Source organism: Tubulanus polymorphus, chromosome 7 (genome assembly GCF_964204645.1).
Source record: "Tubulanus polymorphus chromosome 7, tnTubPoly1.2, whole genome shotgun sequence".
NCBI classification, from domain to species: Eukaryota; Metazoa; Nemertea; class Palaeonemertea; order Tubulaniformes; family Tubulanidae; genus Tubulanus; species Tubulanus polymorphus.
Window position 1 is genome coordinate 21484270 of NC_134031.1, and position 22502 is coordinate 21506771.

The window sequence follows — 22502 nt, forward strand, 5'->3', positions numbered from 1 at the left end:
AATCTGAAAAGATGTGTTAAGGCGTATTGAACTGATTTCAAATAGATAGGTGGAAAGATTAAGAATTTTCTGGCTATTTATGCTCCTGAAGATGATGGACTCGATCTGAAATGATAGGTTAAGGTAAACTGAACTGATTTCGAGCAGATGGACTGAAAGATACAGATTTTTCTTGCAAAATAGGGTCCTAAAGATGATGAGTTCTATCTTAATTGATGGGTTAGGGTGTACTGAACTGATTTCAAATAGATAGGTGGAAAGATTAAGAATTTTCTGGTTATTTATGCTCCTGAAGATGATGGACTCGATCTGAAATGATAGGTTAAGGTAAACTGAACTGATTTCGAGTAGATGGACTGAAAGATACAGATTTTTCTTGCAAAATAGGGTCCTAAAGATGATGAGTTCAATCTTAATTGATGGGTTAGGTTGTACTGAACTGATTTCAAATAGATAGGTGGATAGATTAAGAATTTTCTGGTTATTTATGCTCCTGAAGATGATGGACTCGATCTGAAATGATAGGTTAAGGTAAACTGAACTGATTTCGAGTAGATGGACTGAAAGATACAGATTTTTCTTGCAAAATAGGGTCCTAAAGATGATGAATTCTATCTTAATTGATGGGTTAGGGTGTACTGAACTGATTTCAAATAGATAGGTTGAAAGAATCAGAATTTTCTGGCTGCTTTTGGTTCTGAAGATGATGGATTCAATCTGAAAAGATGTGTTAAGGCGTATTGAACTGATTTCAAATAGATAGGTGGAAAGATTAAGAATTTTCTGGCTATTTATGCTCCTGAAGATGATGGACTCGATCTGAAATGATAGGTTAAGGTAGACTGAACTGATTTCGAGTAGATGGACTGAAAGATACAGATTTTTCTTGCAAAATAGGGTCCTAAAGATGATGAATTCTATCTTAATTGATGGGTTAGGGTGTACTGAACTGATTTCAAATGGATAGGTGGAAAGATTAAGAATTTTCTGGCTATTTATGCTCCTGAAGATGATGGACTCGATCTGAAATGATAGGTAAAGATAAACTGAACTGATTTCGAGTAGATGGACTGAAAGATACAGATTTTTCTTGCAAAATATGGTCCTAAAGATGATGAGTTCTATCTTAATTGATGGGTTAGGGTGTACTGAACTGATTTCAAATAGATAGGTTGAGAGAATCAGAATTTTCTGGCTGCTTTTGGTTCTGAAGATGATGGATTCAATCTGAAAAGATGTGTTAAGGCGTATTGAACTGATTTCAAATAGATAGGTGGAAAGATTAAGAATTTTCTGGTTATTTATGCTCCTGAAGATGATGGACTCGATCTGAAATGATAGGTTAAGGTAAACTGAACTGATTTCGAGTAGATGGACTGAAAGATACAGATTTTTCTTGCAAAATAGGGTCCTAAAGATGATGAATTCTATCTTAATTGATGGGTTAGGGTGTACTGAACTGATTTCAAATAGATAGGTTGAAAGAATCAGAATTTTCTGGCTGCTTTTGGTTCTGAAGATGATGGATTCAATCTGAAAAGATGTGTTAAGGCGTATTGAACTGATTTCAAATAGATAGGTGGAAAGATTAAGAATTTTCTGGCTATTTATGCTCCTGAAGATGATGGACTCGATCTGAAATGATAGGTTAAGGTAGACTGAACTGATTTCGAGTAGATGGACTGAAAGATACAGATTTTTCTTGCAAAATAGGGTCCTAAAGATGATGAGTTCTATCTTAATTGATGGGTTAGGGTGAACTGAACTGATTTCAAATAGATAGGTGGAAAGAATCAGAATTTTCTGGCTGCCTTTGGTTCTGAAGATGATGGACTCAATCTGAAAAGATGGGCTAAGGCGTATTGAACTGATTTCAAATAGATAGGTGGAAAGATTAAGAATTTTCTGGCTATTTATGCTCCTGAAGATGATGGACTCGATCTGAAATGATAGGTTAAGGTAAACTGAACTGATTTCGAGTAGATGGACTGAAAGATACAGATTTTTCTTGCAAAATAGGGTCCTAAAGATGATGAATTCTATCTTAATTGATGGGTTAGGGTGTACTGAACTGATTTCAAATAGATAGGTTGAAAGAATCAGAATTTTCTGGCTGCTTTTGGTTCTGAAGATGATGGATTCAATCTGAAAAGATGTGTTAAGGCGTATTGAACTGATTTCAAATAGATAGGTGGAAAGATTAAGAATTTTCTGGCTATTTATGCTCCTGAAGATGATGGACTCGATCTGAAATGATAGGTTAAGGTAGACTGAACTGATTTCGAGTAGATGGACTGAAAGATACAGATTTTTCTTGCAAAATAGGGTCCTAAAGATGATGAGTTCTATCTTAATTGATGGGTTAGGGTGTACTGAACTGATTTCAAATAGATAGGTTGAAAGAATCAGAATTTTCTGGCTGCTTTTGGTTCTGAAGATGATGGATTCAATCTGAAAAGATGGGTTAAGGCGTATTGAACTGATGTCAAATAGATAGGTGGAAAGATTAAGAATTTTCTGGCTATTTATGCTCCTGAAGATGATGGACTCGATCTGAAATGATAGGTTAAGGTAGACTGAACTGATTTCGAGTAGATGGACTGAAAGATACAGATTTTTCTTGCAAAATAGGGTCCTAAAGATGATGAATTCTATCTTAATTGATGGGTTAGGGTGAACTGAACTGATTTCAAATAGATGGGTGGAAAGAATCAGAATTTTCTGGCTGCCTTTGGTTCTGAAGATGATGGACTCAATCTGAAAAGATGGGCTGAGGCGTATTGAACTGATTTCAAATAGATAGGTGGAAAGATTAAGAATTTTCTGGCTATTTATGCTCCTGAAGATGATGGACTCGATCTGAAATGATAGGTTAAGGTAAACTGAACTGATTTCGAGTAGATGGACTGAAAGATACAGATTTTTCTTGCAAAATAGGGTCCTAAAGATGATGAATTCTATCTTAATTGATGGGTTAGGTTGTACTGAACTGATTTCAAATAGATAGGTTAAAAGAATCAGAATTTTCTGGCTGCTTTTGGTTCTGAAGATGATGGATTCAATCTGAAAAGATGTGTTAAGGCGTATTGAACTGATTTCAAATAGATAGGTGGAAAGATTAAGAATTTTCTGGCTATTTATGCTCCTGAAGATGATTGTCTCGATCTGAAATGATAGGTTGAGGTAGACTGAACTGATTTCGAGTAGATGGACTGAAAGATACAGATTTTTCTTGCAAAATAGGGTCCTAAAGATGATGAGTTCTATCTTAATTGATGGGTTAGGGTGAACTGAACTGATTTCAAATAGATAGGTGGAAAGATTAAAAATTTTCTGGCTGCCTTTGGTTCTGAAGATGATGGACTCAATCTGAAAAGATGGGCTAAGGCGTATTGAACTGATTTAAAATAGATAGGTGGAAAGATTAAGAATTTTCTGGCTATTTATGCTCCTGAAGATGATGGACTCGATCTGAAATGATAGGTTAAGGTAAACTGAACTGATTTCGAGTAGATGGACTGAAAGATACAGATTTTTCTTGCAAAATAGGGTCCTAAAGATGATGAATTCTATCTTAATTGATGGGTTAGGGTGTACTGAACTGATTTCAAATAGAAAGGTTGAAAGATTAAGAACTTTCTGGCAACTTTTGGTTCTGAAGATGATGGATTCAATCTGAAAAGATGGGTTAAGGCGTATTGAACTGATTTCAAATGGATAGGTGGAAAGATTAAGAATTTTCTGGCTATTTATGCTCCTGAAGATGATGGACTCGATCTGAAATGATAGGTTAAGGTAAACTGAACTGATTTCGAGTAGATGGACAGAAAGATACAGATTTTTCTTGCAAAATAGGGTCCTAAAGATGATGAATTCTATCTTAATTGATGGGTTAGGGTGAACTGAATTGATTTCAAATAGATAGGTGGAAAGAATCAGAATTTTCTGGCTGCCTTTGGTTCTGAAGATGATGGACTCAATCTGAAAAGATGGGCTAAGGCGTATTGAACTGATTTCAAATAGATAGGTGGAAAGATTAAGAATTTTCTGGCTATTTATGCTCCTGAAGATGATGGACTCGATCTGAAATGATAGGTTAAGGTAAACTGAACTGATTTCGAGTAGATGGACTGAAAGATACAGATTTTTCTTGCAAAATAGGGTCCTAAAGATGATGAATTCTATCTTAATTGATGGGTTAGGGTGTACTGAACTGATTTCAAATAGATAGGTTGAAAGATTAAGAATTTTCTGGCTGCTTTTGGTTCTGAAGATGATGGATTCAATCTGAAAAGATGTGTTAAGGCGTATTGAACTGATTTCAAATAGATAGGTGGAAAGATTAAGAATTTTCTGGCTATTTATGCTCCTGAAGATGATGGACTCGATCTGAAATGATAGGTTAAGGTAAACTGAACTGATTTCGAGCAGATGGACTGAAAGATACAGATTTTTCTTGCAAAATAGGGTCCTAAAGATGATGAGTTCTATCTTAATTGATGGGTTAGGGTGTACTGAACTGATTTCAAATAGATAGGTTGAAAGAATCAGAATTTTCTGGCTGCTTTTGGTTCTGAAGATGATGGATTCAATCTGAAAAGATGTGTTAAGGCGTATTGAACTGATTTCAAATAGATAGGTGGAAAGATTAAAGGCCGAGGAGTATGGATGCTAGTTAACCGGGTGGCAAACACTTGAGATCGGCCGTCCCACTTTTACAGTATCTTGTTTATAATTTTTAGAGTGAGCGAGGTTGGCTCACTACAGAAAAGCAGGTCACACACAGTTAAATTTGACAAATTCATAAAAGTTTTCATATCAAGTTCTAAACTAATTTTAAATAATCTAGTCATAGTGGGAATGAAAATCTGATGCTAGCGATCTTTTTTTGTAGAGATAGGGCCAAGATAAAAGATTTTAGAGACATTTCAAATTTTTTGAAAATCATTAATTTTTATCCGATTTTAATGAAATTTGGACACAACATTGATGGTAGATAGCTAAACAAGTGTACGAAATTTCAGACTGATCCATTGATCATAGAAAAAGTTTTGATGTTGCCAAATTTTGGTACTATGAATGAGGCTATGTTTTGTTTATGTATACTGATGACTATAGGTATCAAATTACTGTTAATGTGCTCTGTGAGCTACACTAATTCACTGGATAACTCCTCCCTCTATGTCATTCAAAGATTCAAATTTTGAAGGAAATACCAACTAAAAACCTTAATTTCTCGTAGAGGAGGGCCTAAAACACATTTTTGACTGCAGAAATGAATATATTACACATTAATACATATGTCTGACAAAAAGGAGGGTCCAAATCGGATAACTGACAGAGAAAATAGGAGGTTTCCAGTTTCAACCGTTGGAGCTCTCCACTGCACTATTGCTTCATGGGTACTGCCATCTTTGACATTGATTGGGCTTTTATACTGCTCCTCGGCCTTTAAGAATTTTCTGGCTATTTATGCTCCTGAAGATGATGGACTCGATCTGAAATGATAGGTTAAGGTAAACTGAACTGATTCCGAGCAGATGGACTGAAAGATACAGATTTTTCTTGCAAAATAGGGTCCTAAAGATGATGAATTCTATCTTAATTGATGGGTTAGGGTGTACTGAACTGATTTCAAATAGATAGGTTGAAAGATTAAGAACTTTCTGGCTGCTTTTGGTTCTGACGATGATGGATTCAATCTGAAAAGATGGGTTAAGGCGTATTGAACTGATTTCAAATGGATAGGTGGAAAGATTAAGAATTTTCTGGCTATTTATGCTCCTGAAGATGATGGACTCGATCTGAAATGATAGGTTAAGGTAAACTGAACTGATTTCGAGTAGATGGACAGAAAGATACAGATTTTTCTTGCAAAATAGGGTCCTAAAGATGATGAATTCTATCTTAATTGATGGGTTAGGGTGAACTGAATTGATTTCAAATAGATAGGTGGAAAGAATCAGAATTTTCTGGCTGCCTTTGGTTCTGAAGATGATGGACTCAATCTGAAAAGATGGGCTAAGGCGTATTGAACTGATTTCAAATAGATAGGTGGAAAGATTAAGAATTTTCTGGCTATTTATGCTCCTGAAGATGATGGACTCGATCTGAAATGATAGGTTAAGGTAAACTGAACTGATTTCGAGTAGATGGACTGAAAGATACAGATTTTTCTTGCAAAATAGGGTCCTAAAGATGATGAATTCTATCTTAATTGATGGGTTAGGGTGTACTGAACTGATTTCAAATAGATAGGTTGAAAGATTAAGAATTTTCTGGCTGCTTTTGGTTCTGAAGATGATGGATTCAATCTGAAAAGATGTGTTAAGGCGTATTGAACTGATTTCAAATAGATAGGTGGAAAGATTAAGAATTTTCTGGCTATTTATGCTCCTGAAGATGATGGACTCGATCTGAAATGATAGGTTAAGGTAAACTGAACTGATTTCGAGCAGATGGACTGAAAGATACAGATTTTTCTTGCAAAATAGGGTCCTAAAGATGATGAGTTCTATCTTAATTGATGGGTTAGGGTGTACTGAACTGATTTCAAATAGATAGGTGGAAAGATTAAGAATTTTCTGGTTATTTATGCTCCTGAAGATGATGGACTCGATCTGAAATGATAGGTTAAGGTAAACTGAACTGATTTCGAGTAGATGGACTGAAAGATACAGATTTTTCTTGCAAAATAGGGTCCTAAAGATGATGAGTTCAATCTTAATTGATGGGTTAGGTTGTACTGAACTGATTTCAAATAGATAGGTGGAAAGATTAAGAATTTTCTGGTTATTTATGCTCCTGAAGATGATGGACTCGATCTGAAATGATAGGTTAAGGTAAACTGAACAGATTTCGAGTAGATGGACTGAAAGATACAGATTTTTCTTGCAAAATAGGGTCCTAAAGATGATGAATTCTATCTTAATTGATGGGTTAGGGTGTACTGAACTGATTTCAAATAGATAGGTTGAAAGAATCAGAATTTTCTGGCTGCTTTTGGTTCTGAAGATGATGGATTCAATCTGAAAAGATGTGTTAAGGCGTATTGAACTGATTTCAAATAGATAGGTGGAAAGATTAAGAATTTTCTGGCTATTTATGCTCCTGAAGATGATGGACTCGATCTGAAATGATAGGTTAAGGTAGACTGAACTGATTTCGAGTAGATGGACTGAAAGATACAGATTTTTCTTGCAAAATAGGGTCCTAAAGATGATGAGTTCTATCTTAATTGATGGGTTAGGGTGAACTGAACTGATTTCAAATAGATAGGTGGAAAGAATCAGAATTTTCTGGCTGCCTTTGGTTCTGAAGATGATGGACTCAATCTGAAAAGATGGGCTAAGGCGTATTGAACTGATTTCAAATAGATAGGTGGAAAGATTAAGAATTTTCTGGCTATTTATGCTCCTGAAGATGATGGACTCGATCTGAAATGATAGGTTAAGGTAGACTGAACTGATTTCGAGTAGATGGACTGAAAGATACAGATTTTTCTTGCAAAATAGGGTCCTAAAGATGATGAATTCTATCTTAATTGATGGGTTAGGGTGAACTGAACTGATTTCAAATAGATAGGTGGAAAGATTAAAAATTTTCTGGCTGCCTTTGGTTTTGAAGATGATGGACTCAATCTGAAAAGATGGGCTAAGGCGTATTGAACTGATTTCAAATAGATAGGTGGAAAGATTAAGAATTTTCTGGCTATTTATGCTCCTGAAGATGATGGACTCGATCTGAAATGATAGGTTAAGGTAAACTGAACTGATTTCGAGTAGATGGACTGAAAGATACAGATTTTTCTTGCAAAATAGGGTCCTAAAGATGAGGAATTCTATCTTAATTGATGGGTTAGGGTGTACTGAACTGATTTCAAATAGATAGGTTGAAAGATTAAGAACTTTCTGGCAACTTTTGGTTCTGAAGATGATGGATTCAATCTGAAAAGATGGGTTAAGGCGTATTGAACTGATTTCAAATGGATAGGTGGAAAGATTAAGAATTTTCTGGCTATTTATGCTCCTGAAGATGATGGACTCGATCTGAAATGATAGGTTAAGGTAAACTGAACTGATTTCGAGTAGATGGACAGAAAGATACAGATTTTTCTTGCAAAATAGGGTCCTAAAGATGATGAATTCTATCTTAATTGATGGGTTAGGGTGAACTGAATTGATTTCAAATAGATAGGTGGAAAGAATCAGAATTTTCTGGCTGCCTTTGGTTCTGAAGATGATGGACTCAATCTGAAAAGATGGGCTAAGGCGTATTGAACTGATTTCAAATAGATAGGTGGAAAGATTAAGAATTTTCTGGCTATTTATGCTCCTGAAGATGATGGACTCGATCTGAAATGATAGGTTAAGGTAAACTGAACTGATTTCGAGTAGATGGACTGAAAGATACAGATTTTTCTTGCAAAATAGGGTCCTAAAGATGATGAATTCTATCTTAATTGATGGGTTAGGGTGTACTGAACTGATTTCAAATAGATAGGTTGAAAGATTAAGAATTTTCTGGCTGCTTTTGGTTCTGAAGATGATGGATTCAATCTGAAAAGATGTGTTAAGGCGTATTGAACTGATTTCAAATAGATAGGTGGAAAGATTAAGAATTTTCTGGCTATTTATGCTCCTGAAGATGATGGACTCGATCTGAAATGATAGGTTAAGGTAAACTGAACTGATTTCGAGCAGATGGACTGAAAGATACAGATTTTTCTTGCAAAATAGGGTCCTAAAGATGATGAGTTCTATCTTAATTGATGGGTTAGGGTGTACTGAACTGATTTCAAATAGATAGGTTGAAAGAATCAGAATTTTCTGGCTGCTTTTGGTTCTGAAGATGATGGATTCAATCTGAAAAGATGTGTTAAGGCGTATTGAACTGATTTCAAATAGATAGGTGGAAAGATTAAGAATTTTCTGGCTATTTATGCTCCTGAAGATGATGGACTCGATCTGAAATGATAGGTTAAGGTAAACTGAACTGATTCCGAGCAGATGGACTGAAAGATACAGATTTTTCTTGCAAAATAGGGTCCTAAAGATGATGAGTTCTATCTTAATTGATGGGTTAGGGTGTACTGAACTGATTTCAAATAGATAGGTTGAAAGATTAAGAACTTTCTGGCTGCTTTTGGTTCTGAAGATGATGGATTCAATCTGAAAAGATGGGTTAAGGCGTATTGAACTGATTTCAAATGGATAGGTGGAAAGATTAAGAATTTTCTGGCTATTTATGCTCCTGAAGATGATGGACTCGATCTGAAATGATAGGTTAAGGTAAACTGAACTGATTTCGAGTAGATGGACAGAAAGATACAGATTTTTCTTGCAAAATAGGGTCCTAAAGATGATGAATTCTATCTTAATTGATGGGTTAGGGTGAACTGAATTGATTTCAAATAGATAGGTGGAAAGAATCAGAATTTTCTGGCTGCCTTTGGTTCTGAAGATGATGGACTCAATCTGAAAAGATGGGCTAAGGCGTATTGAACTGATTTCAAATAGATAGGTGGAAAGATTAAGAATTTTCTGGCTATTTATGCTCCTGAAGATGATGGACTCGATCTGAAATGATAGGTTAAGGTAAACTGAACTGATTTCGAGTAGATGGACTGAAAGATACAGATTTTTCTTGCAAAATAGGGTCCTAAAGATGATGAATTCTATCTTAATTGATGGGTTAGGGTGTACTGAACTGATTTCAAATAGATAGGTTGAAAGATTAAGAATTTTCTGGCTGCTTTTGGTTCTGAAGATGATGGATTCAATCTGAAAAGATGTGTTAAGGCGTATTGAACTGATTTCAAATAGATAGGTGGAAAGATTAAGAATTTTCTGGCTATTTATGCTCCTGAAGATGATGGACTCGATCTGAAATGATAGGTTAAGGTAAACTGAACTGATTTCGAGCAGATGGACTGAAAGATACAGATTTTTCTTGCAAAATAGGGTCCTAAAGATGATGAGTTCTATCTTAATTGATGGGTTAGGGTGTACTGAACTGATTTCAAATAGATAGGTGGAAAGATTAAGAATTTTCTGGTTATTTATGCTCCTGAAGATGATGGACTCGATCTGAAATGATAGGTTAAGGTAAACTGAACTGATTTCGAGTAGATGGACTGAAAGATACAGATTTTTCTTGCAAAATAGGGTCCTAAAGATGATGAGTTCAATCTTAATTGATGGGTTAGGTTGTACTGAACTGATTTCAAATAGATAGGTGGATAGATTAAGAATTTTCTGGTTATTTATGCTCCTGAAGATGATGGACTCGATCTGAAATGATAGGTTAAGGTAAACTGAACTGATTTCGAGTAGATGGACTGAAAGATACAGATTTTTCTTGCAAAATAGGGTCCTAAAGATGATGAATTCTATCTTAATTGATGGGTTAGGGTGTACTGAACTGATTTCAAATAGATAGGTTGAAAGAATCAGAATTTTCTGGCTGCTTTTGGTTCTGAAGATGATGGATTCAATCTGAAAAGATGTGTTAAGGCGTATTGAACTGATTTCAAATAGATAGGTGGAAAGATTAAGAATTTTCTGGCTATTTATGCTCCTGAAGATGATGGACTCGATCTGAAATGATAGGTTAAGGTAGACTGAACTGATTTCGAGTAGATGGACTGAAAGATACAGATTTTTCTTGCAAAATAGGGTCCTAAAGATGATGAGTTCTATCTTAATTGATGGGTTAGGGTGAACTGAACTGATTTCAAATAGATAGGTGGAAAGAATCAGAATTTTCTGGCTGCCTTTGGTTCTGAAGATGATGGACTCAATCTGAAAAGATGGGCTAAGGCGTATTGAACTGATTTCAAATAGATAGGTGGAAAGATTAAGAATTTTCTGGCTATTTATGCTCCTGAAGATGATGGACTCGATCTGAAATGATAGGTTAAGGTAAACTGAACTGATTTCGAGTAGATGGACTGAAAGATACAGATTTTTCTTGCAAAATAGGGTCCTAAAGATGATGAATTCTATCTTAATTGATGGGTTAGGGTGTACTGAACTGATTTCAAATGGATAGGTGGAAAGATTAAGAATTTTCTGGCTATTTATGCTCCTGAAGATGATGGACTCGATCTGAAATGATAGGTTAAGATAAACTGAACTGATTTCGAGTAGATGGACTGAAAGATACAGATTTTTCTTGCAAAATATGGTCCTAAAGATGATGAGTTCTATCTTAGTGATGGGTTAGGGTGTACTGAACTGATTTCAAATAGATAGGTTGAGAGAATCAGAATTTTCTGGCTGCTTTTGGTTCTGAAGATGATGGATTCAATCTGAAAAGATGTGTTAAGGCGTATTGAACTGATTTCAAATAGATAGGTGGAAAGATTAAGAATTTTCTGGCTATTTATGCTCCTGAAGATGATGGACTCGATCTGAAATGATAGGTTAAGGTAAACTGAACTGATTTCGAGCAGATGGACTGAAAGATACAGATTTTTCTTGCAAAATAGGGTCCTAAAGATGATGAGTTCTATCTTAATTGATGGGTTAGGGTGTACTGAACTGATTTCAAATAGATAGGTTGAAAGAATCAGAATTTTCTGGCTGCTTTTGGTTCTGAAGATGATGGATTCAATCTGAAAAGATGTGTTAAGGCGTATTGAACTGATTTCAAATAGATAGGTGGAAAGATAAAGAATTTTCTGGTTATTTATGCTCCTGAAGATGATGGACTCGATCTGAAATGATAGGTTAAGGTAAACTGAACTGATTTCGAGTAGATGGACTGAAAGATACAGATTTTTCTTGCAAAATAGGGTCCTAAAGATGATGAATTCTATCTTAATTGATGGGTTAGGTTGTACTGAACTGATTTCAAATAGATAGGTTGAAAGAATCAGAATTTTCTGGCTGCTTTTGGTTCTGAAGATGATGGATTCAATCTGAAAAGATGTGTTAAGGCGTATTGAACTGATTTCAAATAGATAGGTGGAAAGATTAAGAATTTTCTGGCTATTTATGCTCCTGAAGATGATGGACTCGATCTGAAATGATAGGTTAAGGTAGACTGAACTGATTTCGAGTAGATGGACTGAAAGATACAGATTTTTCTTGCAAAATAGGGTCCTAAAGATGATGAGTTCTATCTTAATTGATGGGTTAGGGTGAACTGAACTGATTTCAAATAGATAGGTGGAAAGAATCAGAATTTTCTGGCTGCCTTTGGTTCTGAAGATGATGGACTCAATCTGAAAAGATGGGCTAAGGCGTATTGAACTGATTTCAAATAGATAGGTGGAAAGATTAAGAATTTTCTGGCTATTTATGCTCCTGAAGATGATGGACTCGATCTGAAATGATAGGTTAAGGTAAACTGAACTGATTTCGAGTAGATGGACTGAAAGATACAGATTTTTCTTGCAAAATAGGGTCCTAAAGATGATGAATTCTATCTTAATTGATGGGTTAGGGTGTACTGAACTGATTTCAAATGGATAAGTGGAAAGATTAAGAATTTTCTGGCTATTTATGCTCCTGAAGATGATGGACTCGATCTGAAATGATAGGTAAAGATAAACTGAACTGATTTCGAGTAGATGGACTGAAAGATACAGATTTTTCTTGCAAAATATGGTCCTAAAGATGATGAGTTCTATCTTAATTGATGGGTTAGGGTGTACTGAACTGATTTCAAATAGATAGGTTGAGAGAATCAGAATTTTCTGGCTGCTTTTGGTTCTGAAGATGATGGATTCAATCTGAAAAGATGTGTTAAGGCGTATTGAACTGATTTCAAATAGATAGGTGGAAAGATTAAGAATTTTCTGGCTATTTATGCTCCTGAAGATGATGGACTCGATCTGAAATGATAGGTTAAGGTAAACTGAACTGATTTCGAGCAGATGGACTGAAAGATACAGATTTTTCTTGCAAAATAGGGTCCTAAAGATGATGAGTTCTATCTTAATTGATGGGTTAGGGTGTACTGAACTGATTTCAAATAGATAGGTTGAAAGAATCAGAATTTTCTGGCTGCTTTTGGTTCTGAAGATGATGGATTCAATCTGAAAAGATGTGTTAAGGCGTATTGAACTGATTTCAAATAGATAGGTGGAAAGATTAAGAATTTTCTGGCTATTTATGCTCCTGAAGATGATGGACTCGATCTGAAATGATAGGTTAAGGTAAACTGAACTGATTTCGAGTAGATGGACTGAAAGATACAGATTTTTCTTGCAAAAAAGGGTCCTAAAGATGATGAATTCTATCTTAATTGATGGGTTAGGGTGAACTGAACTGATTTCAAATAGATGGGTGGAAAGAATCAGAATTTTCTGGCTGCCTTTGGTTCTGAAGATGATGGACTCAATCTGAAAAGATGGGCTAAGGCGTATTGAACTGATTTCAAATAGATAGGTGGAAAGATTAAGAATTTTCTGGCTATTTATGCTCCTGAAGATGATGGACTCGATCTGAAATGATAGGTTAAGGTAAACTGAACTGATTCCGAGCAGATGGACTGAAAGATACAGATTTTTCTTGCAAAATAGGGTCCTAAAGATGATGAGTTCTATCTTAATTGATGGGTTAGGGTGTACTGAACTGATTTCAAATAGATAGGTGGAAAGATTAAGAATTTTCTGGTTATTTATGCTCCTGAAGATGATGGACTCGATCTGAAAGGATAGGTTAAGGTAAACTGAACTGATTTCGAGTAGATGGACTGAAAGATACAGATTTTTCTTGCAAAATAGGGTCCTAAAGATGATGAATTCTATCTTAATTGATGGGTTAGGTTGTACTGAACTGATTTCAAATAGATAGGTGGAAAGATTAAGAATTTTCTGGTTATTTATGCTCCTGAAGATGATGGACTCGATCTGAAATGATAGGTTAAGGTAAACTGAACTGATTTCGAGTAGATGGACTGAAAGATACAGATTTTTCTTGCAAAATAGGGTCCTAAAGATGATGAATTCTATCTTAATTGATGGGTTAGGGTGTACTGAACTGATTTCAAATAGATAGGTTGAAAGAATCAGAATTTTCTGGCTGCTTTTGGTTCTGAAGATGATGGATTCAATCTGAAAAGATGTGTTAAGGCGTATTGAACTGATTTCAAATAGATAGGTGGAAAGATTAAGAATTTTCTGGCTATTTATGCTCCTGAAGATGATGGACTCGATCTGAAATGATAGGTTAAGGTAGACTGAACTGATTTCGAGTAGATGGACTGAAAGATACAGATTTTTCTTGCAAAATAGGGTCCTAAAGATGATGAGTTCTATCTTAATTGATGGGTTAGGGTGAACTGAACTGATTTCAAATAGATAGGTGGAAAGAATCAGAATTTTCTGGCTGCCTTTGGTTCTGAAGATGATGGACTCAATCTGAAAAGATGGGCTAAGGCGTATTGAACTGATTTCAAATAGATAGGTGGAAAGATTAAGAATTTTCTGGCTATTTATGCTCCTGAAGATGATGGACTCGATCTGAAATGATAGGTTAAGGTAAACTGAACTGATTTCGAGTAGATGGACTGAAAGATACAGATTTTTCTTGCAAAATAGGGTCCTAAAGATGATGAATTCTATCTTAATTGATGGGTTAGGGTGTACTGAACTGATTTCAAATGGATAGGTGGAAAGATTAAGAATTTTCTGGCTATTTATGCTCCTGAAGATGATGGACTCGATCTGAAATGATAGGTTAAGATAAACTGAACTGATTTCGAGTAGATGGACTGAAAGATACAGATTTTTCTTGCAAAATATGGTCCTAAAGATGATGAGTTCTATCTTAATTGATGGGTTAGGGTGTACTGAACTGATTTCAAATAGATAGGTTGAGAGAATCAGAATTTTCTGGCTGCTTTTGGTTCTGAAGATGATGGATTCAATCTGAAAAGATGTGTTAAGGCGTATTGAACTGATTTCAAATAGATAGGTGGAAAGATTAAGAATTTTCTGGCTATTTATGCTCCTGAAGATGATGGACTCGATCTGAAATGATAGGTTAAGGTAAACTGAACTGATTTCGAGCAGATGGACTGAAAGATACAGATTTTTCTTGCAAAATAGGGTCCTAAAGATGATGAGTTCTATCTTAATTGATGGGTTAGGGTGTACTGAACTGATTTCAAATAGATAGGTTGAAAGAATCAGAATTTTCTGGCTGCTTTTGGTTCTGAAGATGATGGATTCAATCTGAAAAGATGTGTTAAGGCGTATTGAACTGATTTAAAATAGATAGGTGGAAAGATTAAGAATTTTCTGGCTATTTATGCTCCTGAAGATGATGGACTCGATCTGAAATGATAGGTTAAGGTAAACTGAACTGATTTCGAGCAGATGGACTGAAAGATACAGATTTTTCTTGCAAAATAGGGTCCTAAAGATGATGAGTTCTATCTTAATTGATGGGTTAGGGTGTACTGAACTGATTTCAAATAGATAGGTTGAAAGAATCAGAATTTTCTGGCTGCTTTTGGTTCTGAAGATGATGGATTCAATCTGAAAAGATGTGTTAAGGCGTATTGAACTGATTTCAAATAGATAGGTGGAAAGATTAAGAATTTTCTGGCTATTTATGCTCCTGAAGATGATGGACTCGATCTGAAATGATAGGTTAAGGTAAACTGAACTGATTCCGAGCAGATGGACTGAAAGATACAGATTTTTCTTGCAAAATAGGGTCCTAAAGATGATGAGTTCTATCTTAATTGATGGGTTAGGGTGTACTGAACTGATTTCAAATAGATAGGTGGAAAGATTAAGAATTTTCTGGTTATTTATGCTCCTGAAGATGATGGACTCGATCTGAAATGATAGGTTAAGGTAAACTGAACTGATTTCGAGTAGATGGACTGAAAGATACAGATTTTTCTTGCAAAATAGGGTCCTAAAGATGATGAGTTCAATCTTAATTGATGGGTTAGGTTGTACTGAACTGATTTCAAATAGATAGGTGGAAAGATTAAGAATTTTCTGGTTATTTATGCTCCTGAAGATGATGGACTCGATCTGAAATGATAGGTTAAGGTAAACTGAACTGATTTCGAGTAGATGGATTGAAAGATACAGATTTTTCTTGCAAAATAGGGTCCTAAAGATGATGAATTCTATCTTAATTGATGGGTTAGGGTGTACTGAACTGATTTCAAATAGATAGGTTGAAAGAATCAGAATTTTCTGGCTGCTTTTGGTTCTGAAGATGATGGATTCAATCTGAAAAGATGTGTTAAGGCGTATTGAACTGATTTCAAATAGATAGGTGGAAAGATTAAGAATTTTCTGGCTATTTATGCTCCTGAAGATGATGGACTCGATCTGAAATGATAGGTTAAGGTAGACTGAACTGATTTCGAGTAGATGGACTGAAAGATACAGATTTTTCTTGCAAAATAGGGTCCTAAAGATGATGAGTTCTATCTTAATTGATGGGTTGGGGTGAACTGAACTGATTTCAAATAGATAGGTGGAAAGAATCAGAATTTTCTGGCTGCCTTTGGTTCTGAAGATGATGGACTCAATCTGAAAAGATGGGCTAAGGCGTATTGAACTGATTTCAAATAGATAGGTGGAAAGATTAAGAATTTTTTTGGCTATTTATGCTCCTGAAGATGATGGACTCGATCTGAGATGATAGGTTAAGGTAAACTGAACTGATTTCGAGTAGATGGACTGAAAGATACAGATTTTTCTTGCAAAATAGGGTCGTAAAGATGATGAATTCTATCTTAATTGATGGGTTAGGGTGTACTGAACTGATTTCAAATGGATAGGTGGAAAGATTAAGAATTTTCTGGCTATTTATGCTCCTGAAGATGATGGACTCGATCTGAAATGATAGGTTAAGATAAACTGAACTGATTTCGAGTAGATGGACTGAAAGATACAGATTTTTCTTGCAAAATATGGTCCTAAAGATGATGAGTTCTATCTTAATTGATGGGTTAGGTTGTACTGAACTGATTTCAAATAGATAGGTTGAGAGAATCAGAATTTTCTGGCTGCTTTTGGTTCTGAAGATGATGGATTCAATCTGAAAAGATGTGTTAAGGCGTATTGAACTGATTTCAAATAGATAGGTGGAAAGATTAAGAATTTTCTGGCTATTTATGCTCCTGAAGATGATGGACTCGATCTGAAATGATAGGTTAAGGTAAACTGAACTGATTTCGAGCAGATGGACTGAAAGATACAGATTTTTCTTCCAAAATAGGGTCCTAAAGATGATGAGTTCTATCTTAATTGATGGGTTAGGGTGTACTGAACTGATTTCAAATAGATAGGTTGAAAGAATCAGAATTTTCTGGCTGCTTTTGGTTCTGAAGATGATGGATTCAATCTGAAAAGATGTGTTAAGGCGTATTGAACTGATTTCAAATAGATAGGTGGAAAGATTAAGAATTTTCTGGCTATTTATGCTCCTGAAGATGATGGACTCGATCTGAAATGATAGGTTAAGGTAAACTGAACTGATTTCGAGCAGATGGACTGAAAGATACAGATTTTTCTTGCAAAATAGGGTCCTAAAGATGATGAGTTCTATCTTAATTGATGGGTTAGGGTGTACTGAACTGATTTCAAATAGATAGGTTGAAAGAATCAGAATTTTCTGGCTGCTTTTGGTTCTGAAGATGATGGATTCAATCTGAAAAGATGTGTTAAGGCGTATTGAACTGATTTCAAATAGATAGGTGGAAAGATTAAGAATTTTCTGGCTATTTATGCTCCTGAAGATGATGGACTCGATCTGAAATGATAGGTTAAGGTAGACTGAACTGATTTCGAGTAGATGGACTGAAAGATACAGATTTTTCTTGCAAAATAGGGTCCTAAAGATGATGAGTTCTATCTTAATTGATGGGTTAGGGTGTACTGAACTGATTTCAAATAGATAGGTTGAAAGAATCAGAATTTTCTGGCTGCTTTTGGTTCTGAAGATGATGGCTTCAATCTGAAAAGATGGGTTAAGGCGTATTGAACTGATGTCAAATAGATAGGTGGAAAGATTAAGAATTTTGTGGCTATTTATGCTCCTGAAGATGATGGACTCGATCTGAAATGATAGGTTAAGGTAGACTGAACTGATATCGAGTAGATGGACTGAAAGATACAGATTTTTCTTGCAAAATAGGGTCCTAAAGATGATGAATTCTATCTTAATTGATGGGTTAGGGTGAACTGAACTGATTTCAAATAGATGGGTGGAAAGAATCAGAATTTTCTGGCTGCCTTTGGTTCTGAAGATGATGGACTCAATCTGAAAAGATGGGCTGAGGCGTATTGAACTGATTTCAAATAGATAGGTGGAAAGATTAAGAATTTTCTGGCTATTTATGCTCCTGAAGATGATGGACTCGATCTGAAATGATAGGTTAAGGTAAACTGAACTGATTTCGAGTAGATGGACTGAAAGATACAGATTTTTCTTGCAAAATAGGGTCCTAAAGATGATGAATTCTATTTTAATTGATGGGTTAGGTTGTACTGAACTGATTTCAAATAGATAGGTTGAAAGAATCAGAATTTTCTGGCTGCTTTTGGTTCTGAAGATGATGGATTCAATCTGAAAAGATGTGTTAAGGCGTATTGAACTGATTTAAAATAGATAGGTGGAAAGATTAAGAATTTTGTGGCTATTTATGCTCCTGAAGATGATGGACTCGATCTGAAATGATAGGTTAAGGTAGACTGAACTGATTTCGAGTAGATGGACTGAAAGATACAGATTTTTCTTGCAAAATAGGGTCCTAAAGATGATGAATTCTATCTTAATTGATGGGTTAGGTTGTACTGAACTGATTTCAAATAGATAGGTTAAAAGAATCAGAATTTTCTGGCTGCTTTTGGTTCTGAAGATGATGGATTCAATCTGAAAAGATGTGTTAAGGCGTATTGAACTGATTTAAAATAGATAGGTGGAAAGATTAAGAATTTTCTGGCTATTTATGCTCCTGAAGATGATGGACTCGATCTGAAATGATAGGTTAAGGTAGACTGAACTGATTTCGAGTAGATGGACTGAAAGATACAGATTTTTCTTGCAAAATAGGGTCCTAAAGATGATGAATTCTATCTTAATTGATGGGTTAGGGTGAACTGAATTGATTTCAAATAGATAGGTGGAAAGAATCAGAATTTTCTGGCTGCCTTTGGTTCTGAAGATGATGGACTCAATCTGAAAAGATGGGCTAAGGCGTATTGAACTGATTTCAAATAGATAGGTGGAAAGATTAAGAATTTTCTGGCTATTTATGCTCCTGAAGATGATGGACTCGATCTGAAATGATAGGTTAAGGTAAACTGAACTGATTTCGAGTAGATGGACTGAAAGATACAGATTTTTCTTGCAAAATAGGGTCCTAAAGATGATGAATTCTATCTTAATTGATGGGTTAGGGTGTACTGAACTGATTTCAAATAGATAGGTTGAAAGATTAAGAATTTTCTGGCTGCTTTTGGTTCTGAAGATGATGGATTCAATCTGAAAAGATGTGTTAAGGCGTATTGAACTGATTTCAAATAGATAGGTGGAAAGATTAAGAATTTTCTGGCTATTTATGCTCCTGAAGATGATGGACTCGATCTGAAATGATAGGTTAAGGTAAACTGAACTGATTTCGAGCAGATGGACTGAAAGATACAGATTTTTCTTGCAAAATAGGGTCCTAAAGATGATGAGTTCTATCTTAATTGATGGGTTGGGGTGAACTGAACTGATTTCAAATAGATAGGTGGAAAGAATCAGAATTTTCTGGCTGCCTTTGGTTCTGAAGATGATGGACTCAATCTGAAAAGATGGGCTAAGGCGTATTGAACTGATTTCAAATAGATAGGTGGAAAGATTAAGAATTTTTTTGGCTATTTATGCTCCTGAAGATGATGGACTCGATCTGAAATGATAGGTTAAGGTAAACTGAACTGATTTCGAGTAGATGGACTGAAAGATACAGATTTTTCTTGCAAAATAGGGTCCTAAAGATGATGAGTTCAATCTTAATTGATGGGTTAGGTTGTACTGAACTGATTTCAAATAGATAGGTGGAAAGATTAAGAATTTTCTGGTTATTTATGCTCCTGAAGATGATGGACTCGATCTGAAATGATAGGTTAAGGTAAACTGAACTGATTTCGAGTAGATGGACTGAAAGATACAGATTGTTCTTGCAAAATAGGGTCCTAAAGATGATGAATTCTATTTTAATTGATGGGTTAGGTTGTACTGAACTGATTTCAAATAGATAGGTTGAAAGAATCAGAATTTTCTGGCTGCTTTTGGTTCTGAAGATGATGGATTCAATCTGAAAAGATGTGTTAAGGCGTATTGAACTGATTTAAAATAGATAGGTGGAAAGATTAAGAATTTTCTGGCTATTTATGCTCCTGAAGATGATGGACTCGATCTGAAATGATAGGTTAAGGTAGACTGAACTGATTTCGAGTAGATGGACTGAAAGATACAGATTTTTCTTGCAAAATAGGGTCCTAAAGATGATGAATTCTATCTTAATTGATGGGTTAGGTTGTACTGAACTGATTTCAAATAGATAGGTTAAAAGAATCAGAATTTTCTGGCTGCTTTTGGTTCTGAAGATGATGGATTCAATCTGAAAAGATGTGTTAAGGCGTATTGAACTGATTTAAAATAGATAGGTGGAAAGATTAAGAATTTTCTGGCTATTTATGCTCCTGAAGATGATGGACTCGATCTGAAATGATAGGTTAAGGTAAACTGAACTGATTTCGAGCAGATGGACTGAAAGATACAGATTTTTCTTGCAAAATAGGGTCCTAAAGATGATGAGTTCTATCTTAATTGATGGGTTAGGGTGTACTGAACTGATTTCAAATAGATAGGTTGAAAGAATCAGAATTTTCTGGCTGCTTTTGGTTCTGAAGATGATGGATTCAATCTGAAAAGATGTGTTAAGGCGTATTGAACTGATTTCAAATAGATAGGTGGAAAGATTAAGAATTTTCTGGCTATTTATGCTCCTGAAGATGATGGACTCGATCTGAAATGATAGGTTAAGGTAGACTGAACTGATTTCGAGTAGATGGACTGAAAGATACAGATTTTTCTTGCAAAATAGGGTCCTAAAGATGATGAGTTCTATCTTAATTGATGGGTTAGGGTGTACTGAACTGATTTCAAATAGATAGGTTGAAAGAATCAGAATTTTCTGGCTGCTTTTGGTTCTGAAGATGATGGCTTCAATCTGAAAAGATGGGTTAAGGCGTATTGAACTGATGTCAAATAGATAGGTGGAAAGATTAAGAATTTTGTGGCTATTTATGCTCCTGAAGATGATGGACTCGATCTGAAATGATAGGTTAAGGTAGACTGAACTGATATCGAGTAGATGGACTGAAAGATACAGATTTTTCTTGCAAAATAGGGTCCTAAAGATGATGAATTCTATCTTAATTGATGGGTTAGGGTGAACTGAACTGATTTCAAATAGATGGGTGGAAAGAATCAGAATTTTCTGGCTGCCTTTGGTTCTGAAGATGATGGACTCAATCTGAAAAGATGGGCTGAGGCGTATTGAACTGATTTCAAATAGATAGGTGGAAAGATTAAGAATTTTCTGGCTATTTATGCTCCTGAAGATGATGGACTCGATCTGAAATGATAGGTTAAGGTAAACTGAACTGATTTCGAGTAGATGGACTGAAAGATACAGATTTTTCTTGCAAAATAGGGTCCTAAAGATGATGAATTCTATTTTAATTGATGGGTTAGGTTGTACTGAACTGATTTCAAATAGATAGGTTGAAAGAATCAGAATTTTCTGGCTGCTTTTGGTTCTGAAGATGATGGATTCAATCTGAAAAGATGTGTTAAGGCGTATTGAACTGATTTAAAATAGATAGGTGGAAAGATTAAGAATTTTGTGGCTATTTATGCTCCTGAAGATGATGGACTCGATCTGAAATGATAGGTTAAGGTAGACTGAACTGATTTCGAGTAGATGGACTGAAAGATACAGATTTTTCTTGCAAAATAGGGTCCTAAAGATGATGAATTCTATCTTAATTGATGGGTTAGGTTGTACTGAACTGATTTCAAATAGATAGGTTAAAAGAATCAGAATTTTCTGGCTGCTTTTGGTTCTGAAGATGATGGATTCAATCTGAAAAGATGTGTTAAGGCGTATTGAACTGATTTAAAATAGATAGGTGGAAAGATTAAGAATTTTCTGGCTATTTATGCTCCTGAAGATGATGGACTCGATCTGAAATGATAGGTTAAGGTAGACTGAACTGATTTCGAGTAGATGGACTGAAAGATACAGATTTTTCTTGCAAAATAGGGTCCTAAAGATGATGAATTCTATCTTAATTGATGGGTTAGGGTGTACTGAACTGATTTCAAATAGATAGGTTGAAAGATTAAGAATTTTCTGGCTGCTTTTGGTTCTGAAGATGATGGATTCAATCTGAAAAGATGTGTTAAGGTGTATTGAACTGATTTCAAATAGATAGGTGGAAAGATTAAGAATTTTCTGGC